The sequence below is a fragment of the Trachinotus anak genome, unplaced genomic scaffold (assembly GCF_046630095.1).
Source record: "Trachinotus anak isolate AG129_WGS33_773 ecotype Australia unplaced genomic scaffold, CSIRO_AGI_Tana_v1 ptg000026l, whole genome shotgun sequence".
NCBI lineage: Eukaryota > Metazoa > Chordata > Actinopteri > Carangiformes > Carangidae > Trachinotus > Trachinotus anak.
Genome location: NW_027273877.1, coordinates 7,063,598 through 7,076,469, shown reverse-complemented (window position 1 = coordinate 7,076,469; position 12,872 = coordinate 7,063,598). Strand labels below are relative to the sequence as shown.

The 12,872-nt window shown below is 38.6% G+C and overlaps 1 long non-coding RNA gene across 1 annotated transcript; it reads left to right on the top strand.

The window, feature by feature from the left end:
* The first annotated feature begins 1,197 nt into the window (after positions 1-1,197).
* LOC139609907 (uncharacterized) lies at positions 1,198-5,787 on the top strand. Its single transcript, XR_011685402.1, has 2 exons — positions 1,198-1,343; positions 1,480-5,787. It is a non-coding gene; the product is annotated as an uncharacterized lncRNA (long non-coding RNA).
* The last annotated feature ends 7,085 nt before the right edge of the window (positions 5,788-12,872 follow it).

The window sequence follows — 12,872 nt, the reverse complement described above, 5'->3', positions numbered from 1 at the left end:
CCACTTATAAATAAACAGCTTTACATGCAAATGCAAATTAAGAAAGTAATAAACTGCAAGAAACGCTCCCTTCTGTGCAGATTTTGATAAAACTGAACTATTAAAGTACCACAAATAACCAATTCAGGCACTTTTATTCTCTAGGCTGGGGCCAGGATTTGAATTTGACCCTTAATAGCGTCTGATTTCAACATGACAGAAGTTCAAAGAACTGCCCAGGTGTTGAAATACACAATCATGAATTTTGATTTTTCGTGCCATCTTGGTTTTGGAGCATTAAAAATGGATTCAGTGATTTGTGACCTTATGTATTATTCAAGTGCATCAGCAGCTTCGTGAGAGAACACATGTTGTGACTCTCGAGTAAACAGCGAGGTGATCTGCTGAGTTCGGGTCATTGTGACAGAATGATGCTCACAACGTTTGGTGGATCGCGTTGTGTCAAACTCTACTGGGTACAACATTTAACTCAGTTAAGCTATGTGTATAATGTATCATTTTAACCCCTAGATGAAATTAAAAATACAAAAATTGCCATCACATAAGCTCTCCTGTGCTTGCTTCAAAATTCTGGGACTTGAGGCAAACCAGAGGACATCAAAGTGTCTTATGAACCCATTCCTTTTTAAGTACAACATGCCCACAGCGTCTCCACATCACACACTTGCGTGATGGGGTTTCTGTCAACAAACATGTGGTGTAACACGCAAGGTTACTCTCCCAGCTCTGGTATTTCATTAAATCACCTTCAGCTGACACACTTGCTAATAATTTACCCTGAAACCTGGCCACTTTCCAAATCTTTAATAGCTTTAATTAGGGGGTTGACTATCCGATAATAATAATAATAATAATAATAATAATAATAATAATAATAAAGCCAATAAGAGGTAACAGTAATAATTTGAAACAGGGCCTCTCTTAGTCCTTGTAAAATGCAGGGGCAATTTTCTCTCAGGACCAAGTAAAACCTCCCTGACTGTCTAACATAGCTGTTAGTGTCATTAAATTAACAGTGATAATTTGAGTTTAACATAACTGATTTTATAAATGAGTTAGCCTGTAAATGTTAGTCATTCAGTGTGGTGAATGTATTGTAGGTATGGGCCTTTTCCCACAGTGGCTACTCTGATCTGTCATCGCAGCAAAAAACTATCATTCCATTTAGCTGGCCTACTCCCTTGGCTTTGGGCTTGTTCATGCTAGCTAACGGGCATAAGTTACTGGAATAGCTAAATGGAACAGAGCCATTGTTACCTGAAACTGCACCTGTGCTTCTCCCTGATTAAAGCAGCTGTGATAAACTTGTGAGTTCACCAGGAGAGATGAAGAACCAACCGGAGGTAAACAGTCTGTATGAAAGCTAATGAAGGAAATAAACGCTGACGTGAAATGTGAAGCTAGGCAAACTTTGACCAGCGGAAAATGGACTTCTGAAATGGGAGAGTTGGCGAGTTTCCCAGTGTTGCTAATCATCAGGGCTAACGCGCTCTCAGAGGTCAGCGAGCAGTGATGGAGAGAGAACTACAAGCAAGTTGGCCCTGGCAGGAGGCGCAGTGGGACCTTTTTCACGACGTGGACACGTCTGGATACATGAAGAGTGTTCTTCATCTTCAGGAAAGAGAGGGGACTTCAGAAACGTGAGTCAGATACACCTTATTTCTGCCTGTTTGTTTTCTGATTGTTATGATGCTGGATATGCTGCTGTTGGTGTGTATTGCAGTGTTCGTGCTGATGGATGCCATGGCTTTGATATCATGCATTTATCTTGTTGGCTTGGACACTGTTGCTGTCTGCACAGACACCTTTGCCAGATGCAAGCCCGCCGAGGCTTTGAATTATTTGAAATTGATCTAATTGAGCATTTATTGGTTGTTCAGTTACCTGTTGACTGTATGGATTGTTGCCTTTGCAGAATGGCTGCTGTCCTGCTGCAGGACTCATTAGCTTTATTAATGAACTTGACCACTGTTGACCTTGTTTGGTGTTATTTGGATTTTAAGCTGATGGAAAAGACTTATGTGTAAGTCTAATATTTATTACATGCATTGATGCCTTTTGCCATGAACATGAACTTTGTATTTGTGAATGTTTTATTAGAGTTTAGTCTGTTCAATATTAAATCACATCTGTAAATGTATGAGACTATGAGCTTGAGGCAAAGAGCAGGAGGAGGAGAGCACACATCCCAAGGTGCACAAGGGGTCTGATATATTTTTTTTGCATGCTAAGAAAATACATAAGAAACACACTGACTTGGTTTTGGATTTACTCAGCTTGAGGTTTGGTTTGAAATTTAACAGAACACTCTGTCCCAGTCTGGCATTTCACATAAGATGCTTTTGAGTTATTAGTAGATAAAGCATGGCAGTGTAATCTACTTCTACATCCACTTGTACTGTCTGTTACAATGCAACAATGCCTTCACTTCTGCCACTGTGGTGTTATGTGTTTCGAATAGACATGGCTCCAGGAGGATACTGGCAGACTACATTTCATGTTGGTTGCACATGCATCTTGGTTGGACCTGCTGTATGCTAATTTTATGTGGAGAGTGGTTTGGAGTGTGACTGTGGCGACTGTACCTTGCAATATATTATCATTATTATTATTATTATTATAATGTCCTTATTTAAACTTGAAAATCATTGAGGCCAAAGCCCTCATTTGCAGTGACGTCAAGCAGATAAAAAATAATAGAAATACAAGTTAAAAGAACATCAGTTAAAACAAACATAAATACTAAATTAAAATGAACAATGTAACAACAAAATTAATTAAAACATAAGTTAAAAGGTTTGAGATTAAGGATTTTTTTGTACTTCTTTTCTATTCACTTACTATCTCTTTATTCTTATTACTGTTTCATAGCAGTTCTTACTTACTTACTTACTTGCTTTCTCTCTCCTAACTGCATGTCATGCCATTGTATCAAAGCGATTTTTCCCGCAGGGATCAATAAAGTTTTTCAGATTTTGATTCTTTCTCTTTGTTGACATTGAGCGTGACTTGCAGCACACTCATTCACGTTGCCTTTTGACTCTTGCTGAGGGGCCTGAGCCAATAACTGGCCGACATTGGGGGTGTCTAGTCAATTTAAGCTGTTGGGGATGTTGCATCTAGCTGTGCGAGTCAAGAGTGCTTTGATAAGCCCCTGAATGATTTGTGAACAGTGGCTCATTCAGTGAATAGATGGCAGTTGCAGAGGGGTGGATTTGCTTTTGTTTTTCATGAACATAATGAGTGTAATACTTGTGACTGTTTGTCTCCTTCAAGTCCACTAGAATATCTTCATGATGTTTTCTGTCCTAAATATACTGTACGTCTTGATTAACATTAAACCAATTCTCTGCCAGTAAATGATTATTTGCGGAATATTCAACATTTGCCCGTGTTGGTAAACATAAATGCTTAACTAAAGCTCATTGCTGTGAAGGCAAAAACAATGTAAATCTGATTAAATGAATCCGAATGAGTTAAATTTGGATCAGACAAGCTCATTTCCATAATTAGCCAATTGTGTTTGGAGAGTGACTCATTTAAATCTGCACACTGTTGAAATATGCATGTCTTGAGTCATTTAAAACAAAGACTTATCTCTAATACAGTGTGTGTACACGCTGTGGTTCCCATGAAAGTAATGAAATGTGTCTTTGTTGACGAACATATGCAGCTTTGATTTGTAAATTGAGCTTAAGCCTGGAGTGTACTCATGGTACAGTATGTGTTGTAAATGTTCATAGAAGGATGGATGACTAAATTAACCTCTTCTGCTTTATTGAACTCTGTATTAATATACGCAAATCCTGAACACTGATTAAAAGGAATGGTCCCTTCATTATGATCGGAGTTGTTGCTTACTTTCCTCTCAGGACCCATCATTGTACTGTAGGCTGTTATCAGATATTTGAAATATCTCCTTTGGAGAAACAAGATCAAAGAAACACAATGCATGTTATTTCCTGTAGAGATGGAGGGCAGCACACTGAAACTGTGGGTTTAAAATTAAGCATTCATTTCATTATGCAAGCAAATTGGATGTTTTATGGTGGACATGTCTTGCTTCGGTTTGAATATCAGCTTAACTTGATTTAATTGTATCTACAGAGACAAAAACATCAGCTGAAAGTTTTATAATGGAAATAAAACCGCTGTAAATGTCTAGCACTAGTGTAGTGCTGTCTTGGTAGGTGTATACTGTGGCTCTGGCCATGCTCTACTTTCTCCTTCTTGTGATGCTTCCCTGCTGCTCTTGACTTTCATTGGTGTTATCCAGCAGATTGGGAGCCACATTGGCATTCATTTGGAGTCATGTTTCTGGTCACCTGGTGAATATAAATCCATTATGCACAATCCTTTTCACTCTGCTGTGGTTTCCACCAACTCCAGAATGAAATATCCACCTCTTTAGCTGCAAAATACTCTTGTTCACTAGGAAGTTGCTAACTTTCTGTCTGAGCTTTTACACTGAAATTTGTTTTCAGTGCCTGTGGTGATACCAAACTGGAACAGTACATTTGTGTGGTTGCAACTTTATTTTGAGGGAGGCTTCTTCAGCAACTCAGGTTGAACCTCAACTTCAACATCTGCTTAATATGAACAACATCTGTTATTAATCCCGTTCTCATAATATTATAAACTACGGTTTGGATTGTATGTCATTGTTGTACTTGTACCTTTTGATTTTGGAAAATGCAGTTCTGTTTTGGGTCTAAATATCTGAAGTCTTGGTGCTATTTTAGTGTGACATGTGGTGGTACAAGGCCTAGGGAGAGGCACTGTCTGAACAACTAAACTCACAGAACAAATATGTTGTGTACGCAGTAAACACCACAGATTAGATTGTAACATTAATGGCTTCAGTCTAGCTCTGCAAGATGCTACATATCTGTGGTTTAGGAAGGGATACAGTAAATCCACCAAACAAAAGGTGGTTATATGCTATATACCTAAATAAATGGACCATTACACTTCCACTATCTCATATTTATGTTGTGATGTTCTCAAGTTTACACGTGAACATGAAAAGTTGGTGAAAATGACACTGACAACTTGCATCATCAATTTTCCTGATACTTCCTTAAATCACCTCATTTTGGGTGGGACCACATTTTTTTAAGCTTATCCACTCAACTGAAGATCAAAGAAATGCATCACTGAATGTGCTGAATAATATTTAAGCTATCAGTTATCAACAAGCATCAGCAATAATTACTTTTGACTATAATTCCAATTAACTCCACGGGTGATTTCATGTTTAAATACTTAAAACCCTGCCTTATCTTCCTGCCTGCTTTTTTTGAGAAAACTGTTGTTCATAAGATGATGACATCTCTCTGTTTTGTATTTATCATCACCCTACCTCTAACATATGGTAGACTCATTAACAAAGATGTGAATTACCCATTAACTCTGCAGGTATCTGTCAGGTTATCACAAAAAATTCATTTGCAGGTAATTTAAAGAGGACTGAGGCACATACAGCTGTCAGAATTGCTTGAATCTGCCTCAGGGTGCATCATTCCAAGCAGCAGTTTATTCAGACTGTTGAACAACTTTTGCTTGGTCCACTTGATTAAACAAAGCAATTCAAATTTGGGTGCACACCAAACAGCCCCACAGAGACTGCCCAAGTAGGCTCTCTTTCAGGCAAACTGGGCTGCAGTTCATTAAAAGAGACCAGAATCTGCACCAACTGCAGGAAATGACCCAAAATGAATAAAGAAGGGAAAGTTGTTGACGTATAACAACCAACAGTTACTCATGTTTGGAAGTCATATTTAAAAAGGCAAGCTATGGGATCAACCAGTGTTTTTCTTCAGCTAAAAACCTGTGTTTTCTTAATTAATATTATCACCATCAGAGAGGGGCGGTTGAAAAAAACTCAGACAAGTTTGTTTTTATTCCTCTTCACTGTCAGAATCACCTTGTGGTAAGGTTACTTAATTCCCATGCACCACAGACCAGTGTTATTTATTGTTACAGGGCACATGTTCCTACACACAATAGTGAGGTGCTTCAGCAATTCAGCTGTGTCTTCTGGAGAATAGTCTAAATCAAATTAGTCATTCAAATGAAACTCTGGATCCTGGAGTCAAATTGATGGATGTCCATTTAATCGTGTGTTTAGATTGGTAGTTACTACAACTACCACCATCATGAAGAAGTACTGAAGAACTGGCTAACAACTTGAAAGCTCCTGATACGCTGGATCCTAAACTCTCCACATCTTTTCTTTAGGTGGTCTCAGTGTTATGCAATCATCACAAACAAGTCTTGGTGCACTTATTTAGTGTGTGTGCCTCCCATAGTAACAAATCATTCTCACCAAGAGTGTTAAATGCTGAAGAGATCAGATGAAAATATCCAAACAGCCTGGTGAGTTCATTATTGATCTGTAAGGTAGAATCAGGTCATACAGTTGATGAGAGTTCTGCTTCAGAGAAAAACCGTGAACCTCTGAACTTGCTGATCAGTTATTATGTTAGGTTAAAGTATAAATTGAAAATGTCTGCACCTAATCTGGTGTTATGAAATGGTTTACAAATAAATCTAAACTCTTTGAGTTTAGAGTCCCAGAACTATGATCCCAGCATTCAAAACTATCTTTCAGTTCCACGTGGGATATAGCCCAAAACCAAAATTTTACTGCCCCTCTTTAACTATACTTTCATATTTTCTACCCAGTCGAGTTCCATTACAGTCATGGCTAAAACAGACTTGACAATTTTAACTTTGTATATTTTTTACTCCCAGCCTGCAAAGTCATTTCTTTTGATGAAAGCTATGTAGGATAGTGCCAAAACCCAATGTCTCACTGCCCCTTTCCACTTTTCTAAAATATTCAAGTAGCAGTGAAGATCAAGGACAGCCCTGGATTTCAAAGCCATCTCTTTTTTTTTTCCACACAAACCCCATGTAGGAAAAGGCACCCTGCTTCAATAATTCACTGCAGAAAATGTTCCTTTACAAGCTGTTTATTCTATTAAACAATCATACACAAACTTAGTTTTAATTTCATTGCTCTCACTCCTCTACAACCTCTTAATCATTTACTGTGCAACATAATGTAAACAGTGTTGACTCAACTTATTTCTGTATCACTGTATCACTATTCTGAGTTCTAACAAGTACAATTTACATATAGAACTGTGAAGAACTTCAAAAGTTTCCATTAAGCTCCAGTAAAATGGGAGACCATTATAGTACAGCGTTTCTTTGTTCCTGGACACGTTAGAAATCACACTCAGAATTGTTATGTAATACCTGCTTAGTGCTGAGACTTAAGTGTGATTTAAAAAGCTGTGAAAACATGGGCTAATCACACATATGGTGTATGATCCACAGTGCAGAACGTGTAACAAGATATTATCCTATATGTGTATTACTATCATTGGATACTTCAAAAATATAACGGGGGACCAGTGTTTGCTCTGACATGAAAGTGACAAGTAATTTGGTGTGGACCCAGTCACCTAGAGGGAGCACGGACATGTGGAGAAGACCCATCTGGCGGTGTCGATCACAGCAGATGGAGCAGGACGATCAGCCAAGTGGCCTCTGTTGTCAGCGCCATTCACAAATAGCGCAGTGCATTGCAACTTCATGAGCTGATTAGGAAACAAGACACAGGCATAGATGAATCGCCCTCGCCCGCTGCGTAGCATTAAAGGACACGTCTGCTTTTCCCTCCTTTCAAATGACAGAGGGATAGTCCACCCTTCTGGTGCATTTTTCGCTCCTTGTAGACATGAGGAATGGCCACAGAGATCAAAGTACAGTGTCAGTGGGTCCACAGGGATGAGATGCATGGATGGGATTGAGACTTGGCCTGCTTACACACTGCCGACTGTTACTACAGAGGGGGGTCGTCTGGGCAGAGCGAAGCGGGGACTGTTATCCCAGACATGCATCCCAGTGGGGGATCTATATAGAGCCATCAATACTTTTTTGATGTCATAAGTAGAATCTAAAGCCCAATTTTTCACCTGATTTGGCTCTATGACCTTGAAATACAAGTAATGTTACAATGAAACATCACTGACGTATATGTTGTGTATTGCTTCAAAAATGTGACTCTAAACAAATCATTCTTTAAACTTCAAGTCTTTAAACATCCTACACACTGTTGTTTAGGAAATGACCTTCCCTCATCTAAAATCCCATTGCTAGCCATAGCATTAAGATGTCTCTTAATTAGAACTAAGAGACCAATCCCAAACCACAACAGTGGTCCCACGACAAAGCCTTTCACAGAGAAATGTTTCCCTAGTCTGGTGTGGTAGAACTTGACTGGATTGCACAGAAAGCCCTGACCTCAGCTGCCATCCAATACTTTTTGGATGATTTGGAACACCAGCTATGAGCCAGGTCTCATAACCCAACATCATACCTGACCGCATGCTCTGAATGGGAGCATATCCCTGCAGCCAGGTTGTGGAGAGCCTTACCAAAAGTGTGGACGCTGATGTACAGCCTCATATTAAATCCCATGCTTTTGTAATGAGTTGTTCAACAATTACATATGTGTAATGTTCAGGTGTGACATATAATACTGGTAAATTTCCAAAAATCAACGCCACTGCGAATGAGGAATGTCTCCGAGTGACAATTGCTTCAACTGTAGAGGCTCAAGAAAATTGCTCAAGAAAAAAATTGCTAATATAATTCAGTGCATACAGTAGTTGGTGGTACAGCGACCCAAAGTAATCCTGTGACAAAAAGAGGACACAATGTTTAAGGTGGATTTGGTAAATTTAAAAATACATTTTCTTTCAGGGTGCTTTTAACAATTGACTGACTGACAGCTGGACATTGGAAGCAGAGAACTGCAGCAGCAGCCAGCAGAAAATTAAATATGTGAGAAGCATCCACAAAGTCTTTAACCATATGACCTTTATCAAAAGTAATTTTCAACAGGGGGGTTTATCATACTCCACATGGACCCCATGCATAATACACTATTGGTTAACAGAGTTCAGTTATTTCTCTGCAGTCTTTTTCAGAGATGAACTGTATCTCTGTGCTAGAATCAGATTAAATTGCATCATAAAAAGCAGAGAGGGTGAGGGCTGATGTTTTTGTTGATGAGCACCGGGCAGCATCAAACCCATCAGTACAGCCAGGCGCGGTTATCACTTTTCCCCATTTTACATCTCCGGTGATCAACAGTCTGTGCCAATCCAGTGGGGTAATTGGCCGTACATCTTCACAAGTGAAAAGGTTAATTAGTATGCTATTATGTGGGTGATTGAAAGCTATGATAAATAATGCAATGGGTTTTACTCAAGATGTGTTTGCTGCAGTATGCTGCAACCAGTAATGTTTGGTTATTTAGTTTATTTGTTTGTATATGGTTATGTATTTTGCTAAATAAAATCTTCACCCTATCTTACAAGACACTGCCTAAAAAGATCTGCATGGCTGTAATTATCCACATAATGCTGTTGTTTAGTACATGCATATGTGCTACATATCCATTTGACACTTGATTTTTACAGTTGAATTGAAACATATTGTGTGTCAGCATTGCCATGTCAATTCACTGTCACAAGGACACCAAGAGCCAAACATTTCTTTTAATATTTCCTAGGTTGCAGACACAACTGCACAGATTTTGGTTACACTGATTTAGTATCCAGACCAAGATCCATTCACCAGTGATAAACAAAAGAACAGACCTTTTTAAGCCTTTCAGCAAATACCTACAGTAAGAGGTCTTTACATGTTGAGGTGCAAAATTTAGAGGCGTTATTACAGTTACCAGGGCTGCACGATTAATCCAATATCAATCTTGATATGATCTTGATTTGCTTCCCAAAATTAAATGAACATGATTGCCTGTGATATTGAATACATACTCATAGAAAACTGCTGCATATCAAATTAAGGGCTTCCTAAAGTAACGGGAAGTCACCAGGGAGTGGTCAAGATGTTTTTGTGCCACTTTTGAGGAGATTTTGGATTTAGACTAAGTGATGTTAAACAAGAACAAATCATATGCAAAGAGTGCATAATCATGATCACATAATTGTGTCCTTATTATTTTTGCCATAATTGTGCAACCCTAACAATTACTGAAATTAATCTTTCACTAGCATTCTGCAAAGCTGAAAACACAAATTTCTTCTCTGATTGCACACAAGGCTGCACCGGCCAGTCTTGAGTTGTGTGCATGACCTCCTGTTCTGGCTTGACGGCAAAAAGAGGCATATGCATTAACATAGAGGATGAAACAGCACTATCTCATTGTCACTGCATCTGTTTGAGCAGAAAACACACTTTCTCCATTAATACCCGGGCTGTGTGCAGCTCTCAGTGTCTCATCACAAACATAATGGACACATTCCTCCATTCAGCACATGACTCTTTCACATGTACAGCACTGTGGTGTAAGCAGAAGTCAAGATAAACACAGACACGCAGTGAAAGTATAACTATATATTTTATAAGTTGTGCTGTACTTTTTACACATGGCATAAAGTACTTAAGCCTGAACCAGTCCAGTATATAACTATATCCGTGTATAATTAATATATTAATAATAAAGGCACTATGAAATACAACTAGTTTTCTTTTGAAGTTTGCTCTTGTTGAGAGAGTCATGAGAAAAAAACAATTCTACAAACAGTATTCTTGCTAAATTGTATTTAGCCTGTCAGGTTTATATTGCTCATAAATTATAGTTACCCGTAATTTGAGTTGTTTTAAGTGGATTTACTTACTGTATATGAAAGTAAAGGACAATACTTTAATATTATCATATGTAATGTTCAGTGACTATTGTAATGGCATGATTATATCCTAGCATTAGCTTCAAAATCATCCAAATTAATGATCTTTTAGTTATTAACAATTTGTCTGTTTTTTTATGCTGTAATGTTTTTATAGATAGATAGATAGATAGATAGATCTATCTATCTCAGGTATGCTGATTAACAGACACACATTACCCTGCCCTATGTAAAAGCATGAGCATGCACGTTAGAAAGATGGAAATACTCATATATGAGTGCCAAGATTATGGCCGAATGGCCAATTAGTGACTGATGCCCCAAACCCGTGCAAAGTTTGTATTTCCTACTTTTGATATGATCCACATTGGTACCACTATAGAAACCAAGATTTTATGATAACCTTCCAATTTCCTGTTAATATTCCAAATCCAGCTATGATGGGAAATGCATATCTAAAACAAGGCCTTATCCTCTAACTTATCTTATTACCCTGTTCGTATCAGTTGTACTATGGATAGAGATGAGATCAGATATTAGGAGAAAGTGAATTGACGCTGTAGGCTTCTCACTGCTGTGTGTTCAAAGGGCTTTTTTTTCCCCATTCGTCTGGAGAAATCTGGACTCAACAGTGTTAGATCATCTGGCTCTTTGGTGTCCTTTAGTCCGGGGGGAGTCAGAGGCCCACTGGGTTGGCAACATTGAGCGTGCTGTTTGTAATCAGATGTCACATTGCATAATCTTTGGCCACTGTCAGTTTTTTTTTTCTTCAAACAGTGACTTCTTGCTGCTGTTTGGAAACACCAACAAGCTAAGTTTCTGGGTGCGGCTTTACAGAATTGAATTCCTCATTGCATTGTATACCAGCTAACGCACACAATCAATTGTTTGGTTTAGTCAGGGCCAGTTTGATTAATCACTGTGACAGACTCTCTACGATGAACCCATTCCTTCAGTATTGATATCCCGAAAACGTGGGTATCCTGCAGAAGCAGCCCTCTATTCCATTGTTGGTCCCAGCCCACAACCAGGCCGTAAACTATACATAATTGTTTGAATCTCAATTATGTAGGCAGTTTGTAATCTCTGCCAGAAGGGGACTGCTTAATCACAGCAGTGGGGTGAGATATCACTGTCAACAGACATTTGTCTACCACGTCGGTAATCTATAGCCTCGTTCCCAATCACGATCACATTATGAACAAGTGGAGACAAGGGGGACACAGATATTTTTCATGCTACTCATACTTTTCCCTGATTGAAATTTCCATAACATCCTGAGGGGGAATCATTGCCATGTATTATTCATCTCAAACAACCCTTAAGCATTTCATAGAATCATGTGTGAACACACAGGTGTGGTTTTAGATTAGTATACATGTAGGTCAAAAAACTTTTTTTTTTTTTTTTCCCATTAAACAGTGTTGTTGAAACAAATAATTATATCATCAGCATTAGCCAGGGATAGACTGGACAAACATATGGGCCTGGACTGATACTTCAAAGCCACAGGCAGTGCTGTCATGATCATTTAAAGCTGCATTGATGAGAGCTCATGATGCAAAATAGCATGAAAACAGCGTCTGTGTTTACTGTGCTATGCAGCGCTGACCTTGCCCTTAAGGGCCCCCTAAGGGCAATGTGTTAATGGGGCCCCTTTCTGCTTCCAACAGCGGCTCTTTTTATTAGGAAGCAGGAAAAAAGGATGGTTGAGGGAAAAGGAAAAGAATACGAGTGTATAGCCACACAAGCAATGATGAACAATATTGTTGGATTAAAAACGACAATATTATTCAAAGTTGTTATTCTATATACTTCCTTTAAGGAATTGTCTTATACTGTAGATGTATGAAGTTGTAATGGTAAGCTATGGTTATGCTGTGTATGATAATGTTTAATAATAAGAGAATTTATTGATACACAATTGCAAGTTGAGGTACACCTAGCTAAAACATGCACAAACTGTTACAGATGGATGTACAGTACATACCATTAACATGTCACATTGTTTTCTTTATGAGTTCAATGGGTCCACTTAAAGGTTAGTTTTGGTCTTGATGAGGTGAGACCATCTCATTTCAGGTTGAGTCCTGACCTTAAGCCTTAGCGTTTAATGATACCCACTACATGTCCGGAGTC